Genomic DNA, 11,256 nt, shown 5'->3' with positions numbered 1-11,256 from the left:
TACAGAACAATTAGTTTAATTAGTCATGCATCAAAAATCTTAACTAGAATTCTATACAGAAGAATTGAGAGGAGAGTGGTAGAAGTGTTAGGAGAAGACCAATTTGGTTTCAGGAAAAGTATAGGGACCAGGGTAGCAATTTTAGGCCTCAGATTAATAGTAGAAGGAAGATTAAAGAAAAACAAACCAACATACTTGGCGTTTATAGACCTAGAAAAGGCATTCGATAACGTAGACTGGAATAAAATGTTCAGCATTTTAAAAAAATTAGGGTTCAAATACAGAGATAGAAGAACAATTGCTAACATGTACAGGTACCAAACAGCAACAGTAATAATTGAAGAACATAAGAAAGAAGCCGTAATAAAAAAGGGAATCCGACAAGGATGTTCCCTATCTCCGTTACTTTTTAATCTGTACATGGAACTAGCAGTTAATGATGTTAAAGAACAATTTAGATTCGGAGTAACAGTACAAGGTGAAAAGATAAAGATGCTACGATTTGCTGATGATATAGTAATTCTAGCCGAGAGTAAAAAGGATTTAGAAGAAACAATGAACGGCATAGATGAAGTCCTACGCATGAACTATCGCATGAAAATAAACAAGAACAAAACAAAAGTAATGAAATGTAGTAGAAATAACAAAGATGGACCAGTGAATGTGAAAATAGGAGGAGAAAAGATTATGGAGGTAGAAGAATTTTGTTATTTGGGAAGTAGAATTACTAAAGATGGACGAAGCAGGAGCGATATAAAATACCGAATAGCACAAGCTAAACGATCCTTCAGTAAGAAATATAATTTGTTTACATCAAAAATTAATTTAAATGTCAGGAAAAGATTTTTGAAAGTATATGTTTGGAGTGTCGCTTTATATGGAAGTGAAACTTGGACGATCGGAGTATCTGAGAAGAAGAAAAGATTAGAAGCTTTTGAAATGCGGTGCTATAGGAGAATGTTAAAAAACAAATGGGTGGATAAAGTGACAAATGAAGAGGTATTGTGGCAAATAGATGAAGAAAGAAGCATTTGGAAAAATATAGTTAAAAGAAGAGACAGACTTATAGGCCGCATACTAAGGCATCCTGGAATAGTCGCTTTAATATTGGAAGGACAGGTAGAAGGAAAAAATTGTGTAGGCAGGCCACGTTTGGAATATGTAAAACAAATTGTTAGGGATGTCGGATGTAGGGTGTATTCTGAAATGAAACGACTAGCACTAGATAGGGAATCTTGGAGAGCTGCATCAAACCAGTCAAATGACTGAAGACAAAAAAAAAACTGCAGAAGCTTAACTTATGAGAATTGTAGACATTCAATAAAAAATATAGTCGAATATTTTTATTACAATTTTAAAATAAATATCTGTACTGTAGATTTTTTTTTATTAAAAAATATTAATAAAAAATAATTTTAACACTTATAGCAGTATTAAGAAATATAAAGAATATGTAAAATAGTTAACGATATATGTATTACGTTTTTTCCCACATAACAATGAAATATAAAACCGCCTAAATACATTATATTTTATTATTTATTGGACTTAGTTAACGATTATAGTCATGGAAAGATAGATGTAACGAAAAAAAATTAATGTAAACAAGATTAAACATTTTTATAATCAATAGACATGTTTTCATAATAAAATTAAGCGAAAAAAGTAGATGTCTATTTAAATTCTAATACAAATAAATAGTAAGAATTGATGTTTTACTGAAAATTAAATTAATTAGTTCCCCACTTTCTTTTAATACATTTTCTCTCCCTGCATTACTTACATTATACTACTTACATACTTTCACTCCATAACTGCAAAATTTCTACAAGTTGCATAAATTACTTTATAAGTCAATATTTAGTTGATACTTAATACCATTTTAATAATTTAAGAAAAATTTTTTCATCAGTTAGCATGGCTTATTTTGAAAAGTAGTAAGTGAGATAAACTAATAATAATTTACTGTAAAAGGAAAACATTCGGTAAAACATTTTCAGAAAACTTCCTTCGATGTAAAAAACTTTACATTTTGAATTCTACTTTAATATAAAAAAATGATTTAATAATAAAAAATTTAACTCTGAATTTTCTTTTCAGCAAAGATGTTGGACAAATTGTGTTAAGATTTGAATTAAGCGCTTATTTTTATAAAAGATCTCTACTAAAACCGTTTCTTATGGATTTCTCGGTTCTCGAGTAAGTACAATATTGAAATACATCGCTTAACACAAACTTCACAACAGACAAACTATTAATTAAAATTTTATTTCTTTTCAAATCTTGTAACAATTTGAGAACAATTAAATTATTCAAAAGAAAAAACTTATAATAAAACAACCGTCCAAATTGTAAAATGTAAAGCAGTCACGGTGTTGTATCATAGAATCTATGTTCTACATGTGTTGCAATATATTACAAGTTATATTATTTAAGGAAGTTACTCTGTTTTAAAGTAGAAAAATTAATTTACAATTCATAAGAGATCAAGAAGTCGATAAATTGTTTATGAATTACTGCGTATCAAAAATATAATTTTGTTATTCAACAACTGTATTAGTTAAATGAGTACAAATAGCTGAGGTACCGATAAATCGGCAGCCCCTGATATTACTGCAACGTGCAATATCTTGCTTCGCAAACTGCATATAAGTTAAGGCGCGCAGATATTTTTAATCCGTTTAGATCGCTTGATGCTAATGATTACCTAAAAAAAACAGTTTTTTTTACAAAATACTTAATTTAAGAGATAGTATTTATTACCTAAAAAGTAAATAACATAAAAAAAATAGTAATTATTTGTACAATTTTTAAATTAGAAGCTGTAATAATATTGATATAAGTAATACGGATGAAGGCCAATTATATTGAACATCCTAAGCATTTCAAAAAACTCCTATTTAACTGTTGAAATCTATCCATTTTAAAACTAAAAAAATGTACATATACGTTATCTTTATATTGAGAAAATATAAGCTCTATTACGAACTTCAGGACTAACCAAACTAAACATTTTTTTGTTATAAAACAACCACTAATGACATACTATCATTAATTTGAATATAAAAAAAAAACAAAGTAAACCAGTAGCATAGATATTCAACTCCAGTAAAGCAAAAAAAATACTTTTAACTCTTTGAAGCTGGGTCCTTCAGCTCATCTACGATGGTATCCCCAGCCGATAGCTTAATATGACAATAAAAGTAATCATATTGCTACAAAATGAAGTATTATTCAGTGAGTATTAAATCAAGGTGACACAAACATCTTAAATTTTACGGCTGTCTTAACATTACAGTAAGAGAAACGACAGTATACACACTGCATTGCCTTCTCGTGTATAATTAAATTGAAAAGTGGATATAGCAGAAAAGAAAAAAACCATAATCCTCTTTCAGAGAATCTAATGAACTCGGTATCTTCTACTATACCCCCTACATACAAAGATGGCCGACGACCCCACCCACTTATTGAAAACAACTCCCTCCATCGAACTTTCAGTTCGTACAATTAAAATAACAAGAAGTTCCGTATTATAACATTCATGTATAGTTTAAATACTCATTTATACTTTTAAAACTAATTACTAAACATACGTATTTATTATATTTATTTTAATTACTGCATAATTTCTACACTATTCAAAGAAAAATGTATTTCTCACCGTTTTCTGCACCTACATTTAATTTTACGTATTCATATATTATAATTATTCTTCGGGAAGTTTAAATCGTAATTTGTACCAGAAACAATAATAAAAATATTTTTAAATTTAATATTATATCGATTGATAGAGTTATAAATATTCTATTTAGCAAAGAAAAAATTTTAATTTCCTTAAAATAATACAAAAACCCAAATACATATCCACTCATATATTCGTTAAACATATAAATGTTTATTTTTGTTAATTCTTTAGAGCAGTTAATTTTCCAAATTAATGAAAATAATCCATTAATTTTAAAAGTAAATTGTTACTTATTTAATTCTATAAAAATATAAGCAGTCCATTTAAAGTCTTCATAACATCTTCTTTGATGTAGTATTTCTGAAAGATAAGAATTCCTCCGATTAATAAAATAATACAAAATAAAACAGAATTACTTTCAGGTATTAACACCACACTATAATAACACGGATTCTACCGCATTCATTTATAAATTCTCTTTTTCTAATGACAAGTAAATAAAATTAAAAGTTCTGAAAAACCCACGACGAAATAAACGTTAAGTAAAAAAATATTAATTAGAAAGACTTAGAAACATTCAAAAACCGTTTTGAAGAAACATATCTACTGCAGCTCCTCCTGGTGGCGTATAACAGTAAAACTAATCTAAGAACCTGCTCTGAGGTGACCCCTACGTAATGTAAAAAACCGCATCAAAATCGTCCCAACAATTTTAGAGAAACGCATCTACTGCAGTGCCCCCTGGTGGCCTATAACCGTAAAACTGTAAGAACTTGCTCTACGGTGATACCTATTTAATGCAAAAAACCACATCGAAATCGGTCGAGTAGTTTTATGAGGTAAATAGTAACTGACATATAAACATACACACACAAACGCGCACACACAACCTCTTACTCGAAACGTATACAGTCTCCGTTCCGTTGTTGGTAAAAATATTTCTGTCAACAGCTGACACCAGTGTGAAAACTGTAACAAAATCGAGAGAATAGTCACAGAGACGGCTGAAAATGTTTCGAAGTAAGCTTTTAAGAAGTTTTGTAATAGTTTAATTAAAGTTTAGGTTGTAAAGGTTTAAATTTTGAATGAGTATTAATTTTCACTAACTGCCATGAACAAGAACATGAAAAAACATTTCACCAAAGCAAGTTTATTAAGTGGTGTGTAAATATATTCCTCACTGGGAATATATTGAATTAGAATTCAGTGATAATTTTCAGAATTTTTTTGCACTACTGTGTGAAGAAGTGAAGTGTATTTTTTGTCAGATAATCCAAGAACCGTAAACCAATTGTTTTTAAGTTCTTTCATCGTTTAAAACTTAATTCTTTCGTAACGGCATAGGCTATAAACTATGTTTATAAAGATTGTAGGTTATAAAAATTTCATAATAATTTATAGATAATTTATTTCTCTTGTTTCCAAGTGGCTCTCGTCTTTTTGGAAAGAAATTTTTGTAGCCTTTTTTTTGTTCACGATTCGTTAAATGTCAAAGTTTCAAGCGAAAAATTAATTAAAATACAAAATTGTTTAGTTAATGACAAATTCTGCATTGAAGGCCTGTGATACATTAAGAAATTCAAGGTCACAAACGATGTATTTTTTTAACATTTTATATAGTATCATCTGTAATATATATATACAGATCGGATCAAACTGCACCCGGAAATAGCTGCACTTTGTTAACATTAATAATGTTAATAAATAATTAATAATGTGTTTGAAGTATTAATTTTTTTTTGAAAGTATGTTCAACATAAGAAGTATTCTGAAAAGAAGGTAATCTGTTAATAAAATACAATAAAACTTTATAAGTGCGTAAAAAATACTTAAACAGAGTCTAACAACAAAAATTATTATTTATAAGAGCAGTATTATATTTGTAGTACGATATGATAAGAAAAGTTTTAATCCATCATAACGATCGAAACATAGCAGGCATTCAAACATAAATAACAAAAGTAAGTAGTCTACGGGAACATAATGCAGTTACAAGGTAACATCATGTCGGAGTGCGGTTGTTCTAAATTCTATTCCAGGAAGAGACAGAGCCAGAAGGCAGAGAATCCACTGTGACGCAATCTCAACACACACTGAGCTATAAGCCGCGACACGGTCCTTCCTTTCACTGCATTCTTCAGTGCTTTATTATGTTCTGTTCTCTTTCAAATATGAATGGCTTTATTTTCTTTTACATTACTCCTACACAGTAAATTATTTTTTTTTTTATTTACTTGCAGCTACTTGATCTTATAATCGATTCAATAATAATATCATACTGTACTTAATACATCTTAAAAACACAGTTTTGTTATTTTAATAACGGTTTCAAATGAATTAGAAAAATTTTTAACCACAAAAATCAGTTAAATTAACCATTAAAATAAGTAGATCCTTAGCTAAATAAAATAAAGCTCCTAGCAGATGCTGATACAATATATATACTTTCATTAAACAAAGATAAATAGATTAAAATAAAGTGTTTTAAGAAATTAACAGTTCAGTGATGGTTTTAAGACGCATATAAATATTTAATCGCGATATATACAAAAGTGATTGAATAGTAAAAAATTAATATGCAAAGCTAAACCGATTGACAAATCTATCTCAAAATACAGTACACAAACAAAAATATGTGAAAGGGTTTAGGCGAATGAGATTTTCAACAATATCATTTGCATGTTAGCTACCGTAACCAACACTACTAATATGCTAACTGAAGCGAGATAAAATTAGGCCCTTAAAATTACACAACTGTTTGCAAGAATAACAACCTCTCGGCCCACGCCGCTACGAATGTAAAAAGTGAATCGATTTTCCATCGCCTTCTTCACTGAATCGAATATAATGTTGAACATAGCATCTTAGACCCTCCAAATTTTGCAAAAGATGGAGTTGAGGAATAAAGCAATATACATAATATCTTGGCTAAGTAAAATATTAATTTCTACCTGAACTTCTGCGACAGTGTATAAATATTCACTGAAGAGGAGATAAATATGTTTTTGTGGTTTAGGAAGTAATTAAAGAACAATTTTGATTTTTTTTTTTCATAAATTTGCAAATTCATTCTTATCTATAATAGAACGTTATTTTTCGGTAGTCAAGGTTTAAGTTTTATGAAGTTTAATTTTCCTAAGTATGCTTTTTACAAAGAATTTGACATCTCTTCCGTTTTCTCAGCACCTTAAGCTAAAGAGAAAGGTATAATGGCGGAAAAATTATGAAAGGTTCCTTAAGCTGTTGTCTACGTTAACCGACTCAGTGGCGATTTAGCCCACATCGATTTCAACATTAATTTGAGGATAGACTACTTACAAAGATAATTTTCTAAATAATGACTGAATATTTTTACCTCATATCACGTAAAACAGTAACACAGTGTTCTATAAATTTAGAGAAGATATATATCGTGCATTAGGATCAACTGAGCTGCGATACATAATGAACTTCATACCGAACTTATGGCGTCTGTATTTTTCTGCCAATTCCAGTATAGCACTAACTTTCCTTTCATTTATCAGTAAATATTAACTTATTTATACTTACTTATTATCAAAACTTTAGGGAGTAAATCTACGCCATTTGTAAATTATTTAGGAAATATGTTTTTAATTTTTTTTTTTAAAGAACAGCGTTTCTAGGAAATTTTCTAAACTTCTCTCTCTTATATTTAGTCCTGAACATTCTCCCGTTTAATTTTTAGTGGTAATGTCTACCAGTACTAGAATAAATTTTTGTTCTAGATTAATCTTCAGATAAAATTTAAACTTCTTTTTACGCCCTTAAGAAATATTTCATGAACAGCGAAACCTGCACCTACCCGTTATGAAAACAGTTGAAATATACGCAACTTTCCAATTTTTATTCAATAAAAATTTTTTTTAAATTCGTCGATTCATTGTTTTAAAAATTAATTTGTAAAATAAGTTACCTTTAAAAACTGACATTGGATTCATACATTCTTTATTAGTTTTTTAAAATACTTTTTATTATTGAGAATTTCCAGTTGTCTGACAAGAACTGAAAACATAATAGCGGAAAAGAATTTATTCCAGGAATTTAGGTGGAATTTATCGATACTAAAATGTGAGTCGTGCCTGAAAGATAGTAACCGAATTGCATTACTGATATTACATGATGGTATTTGCCCTGCTGCGTTTGAAGATTAGTTTAATATCCTTTATTCAGTCGTATGAAAAATGCACTAATTTACGATGATAGTTTAAAAAATAATATATATGTATATAGATGTATAAATTACTTTCTTTTTTTTTCAGAATTTTAATCAAGTATTAAAGATAGATTTTTTCAATTTCATTTCTCTTATTTTTTCTTTTTTAAGTAAAAATAAACACAGATGCACTGCTGATTTTTACTAATTTGCCAAACTTTGGACAAGAATTTCGAGTATAAAATCAGATAAATTTAAATTCATTGAGATATTTGAAAGCATCTTTTTTTGACTATGAATTATCAATTAAAAAAGAAAAGTAATCGTTGAATGAAGCCGGTTACTTCATGAAAATCCATCATAACAAAAGTAAAATAACAGAATATGTGATTTGATCTTCAGAAAATTAATTTAAAAAAAAAGACAGCTGTTGTGAAACACATAATCTTTCTCAGATGTTACGTACAGAGAAAAAGCCATTAAAAGAATGATACAAAGAAATAGGTAAATATAAAAAACAAAAAGTGATAAAATACAATAAGATAAAGAGTAACAATAGGGAGTGAACACATTTATTAGTAACATATAAGTTTAAAGTAAATACTATTGGTCACACAGAATAAGAGCGCTACTTACAATAAGATACGAAGAACCAGAGGCATTTAAAAGTTTAACAAATGGTGAATTATTCAAGTCTAATTGATCATATAAAAGTAAATTAGAATTTTTAAGTTTATAAATTTCCAATAAAAAGATTCAGTTTCAAACCTTTGTGGTTTCAAGTGTCAAGTGGTTTCAAATTACTCAACATGAAGTACTTTGAAATAACCATTAAAAATATTATTTTTATCAATTAAATGACAAGTATAATTAAAAACCCTGTTATCACTGGAAAACAAGATTTCTAGTCTCTTATATGTTTTTCAAAAGATCTACCAGTCTGTCCAATATAAACTTTATCACAAAAACCACAATAAAGTTTGTAGACTCTTGATTCTTGATGTTTAATAATTTTACTTTTGTTAGTCTTAATAAATTTACCTAAAGAATTGCCAAATTTTAAAACAATATCAACATCTCTGTTTCTGAAAAATTTTATGGGTTTACCTGTATAAGTGAGTGTGAAATTTCTTTTGTTAGAATGAATTACTAGATGAAGGAAAAATTTTACTAATTGGAATTTTTCATAATTTATGCTGAAGCAGTTTATTAATTAGAATCTCATGGTAACCATTATTCACAGCTGTTTGTCTAATAATATGAAATTTTTTCTCAAAATTATCATCTAACATCGGAATATTTAGCAACCTATGAATATTACTATTAAAAGCCCCTAATTTTTATGTGCAGATGGATTTGATGATGTACTATGAATGACAGTATCAGTACGTGAGGATTTGCGAACTCCAATTTGATTGATTTTAATAATATTCAAATCTAAAAAGATGATAGAAATATGCTGTTTCCTCTTCAAAGTATAAGCTACGTTTTTGTGTAATGTGTTAATAAAATTCAAGAATATTTCGAATTGTCTCAAGCTAGCCGTAATACATTTTATCTTTGATATGATTACGGAATGCGGTTGTTCTAAATTCTATTCCAGGAAGAGACAGAGGCAGAAGGCAGAGGATCCACTGTGAAGCAACCTCAACACACACTGAGCTAACAAACCGCAATAAAAGAAATTATTTATTTATTTTTAAAATTGGTTTTCTTATTACTTCTCCCACTATAATCTATAGTATAATTACAGTGTGTACTATCTAAAAGGTAAGTATGCTAATCGTGTCAAATTTTTTTATTTTTTAATACAGAAAATATTAATTCAGTTACAAAAAAAGAATAATAATAAATAAAATAGATAAAATATGGGGAACTAAACAAATTTTAGTAGGAAACAAGAAAAAAGGTTCGAAAAAAAGGAGACAAAACAGACATAAAAAACAACAGAGGAATTTTTCTCTTACCAGTAGAATACAAATTTTATCCAAAAACCTTCTTGACATATTAAATATACAATTAGAAAACCAGATTGAACCAAACAGGTCACAGAAACAAGTTGAACGAATAGGGTGACCGAAACGATTATTCTTATAGCACATTAAGAGAACAGAGGTTAGTAAATCGGGCGAAGATCAAAGAATGGCGGCAAAGTAATGAATAGAAACCAAATTACAGATCGTCCCGAAGGAGGAATACTACCATATGAAATATATTATATGTGATCTTTAGATTTTATTAAATTCTTATTAAAAAAAGTGAAAAATCGTGGAAAATGTTCAGTTAATGATTCTTACCCTTTCACTGAGATTTTAAGTTGCAATGAAACAGAAAAACGTAAGAAAAAAATTTTTCAAAGAGTTTATTTGTATCGTTGTCTTCATAAATATCAGATAACGACGGTTTATTAAAAATCTTTAATAACTCTTCTATATATATATATATATATATATATATATATATATATATATTGTATTTTTACCATGTAAATACAAGGTTTTGACAAAAAAAAACAAAAAACGAACTTCTCCTAATGGCATCAAATGTATGAAAGTAATAAGAAAATTTGAAACAATTTTACATTTTTTGTAATAAATTTTATAACGAGTATTAATGCTATAAGAAAAACTCTTTTATTGAAATCTTGTTTAATTATGAATACTAAAGTTACAGGATGACACCGAAAACTCCAAAGGATCTGTAAGACCATCGAATATTAAAATTGGCTCAAGGATTTGGGGTCGTTCAACATATAAGAAAAATCCGATGTGGACATCACATGACTTCCTTGTACGCCTATTAAATTACATATACATATTTTGCTCAAGTAGATATGTGGTGTAAGTGAGAACGTATCTGATTCGTAACCATGCACACATCGATTCGAATCAGACTTCATGTACGTACATTTTTTTAACGTTTTTTTTTTTTTTTAAATTTAAATATATTGATTTATTAATAGTTATTAACCTCTAACTGTAAAAATATTCGAATTAAAATGAAAAGTACATAAAATTTTATTTCACTAATAACTTCTGATTTTTTTCAAATTTGTTTTAATTTTTGTATTTTTATTAATGAATTATTTATTATTGTTAATTTTTTTTTACAATCAGAGGTTAATAATTATTAATAAATCAATATATTTAAATTAAAAAAAAAAATATGTTTATGAGGTCAGATTCAAACCTATGTGCTTTCCTCCGGGTAAGATCCAAATATTTCATTAATTAAAGTTTTATTTGGCTATAACTCTGGAACCAATTAAAAAACGTATCACTTATGATATATCGTTGAAAAGCTTTCAACAAGAGCTTATTACTGCAGTTAAGAAAAAGTTCAAAATCCAAACGGGTCCAAAATTGAAACCCCGCTTTATTTAGAGGTCTGACTG

Source organism: Lycorma delicatula, chromosome 1 (assembly GCF_047948215.1).
Source record: "Lycorma delicatula isolate Av1 chromosome 1, ASM4794821v1, whole genome shotgun sequence".
NCBI lineage: Eukaryota > Metazoa > Arthropoda > Insecta > Hemiptera > Fulgoridae > Lycorma > Lycorma delicatula.
Note: the sequence above shows the minus strand (reverse complement) of the source record.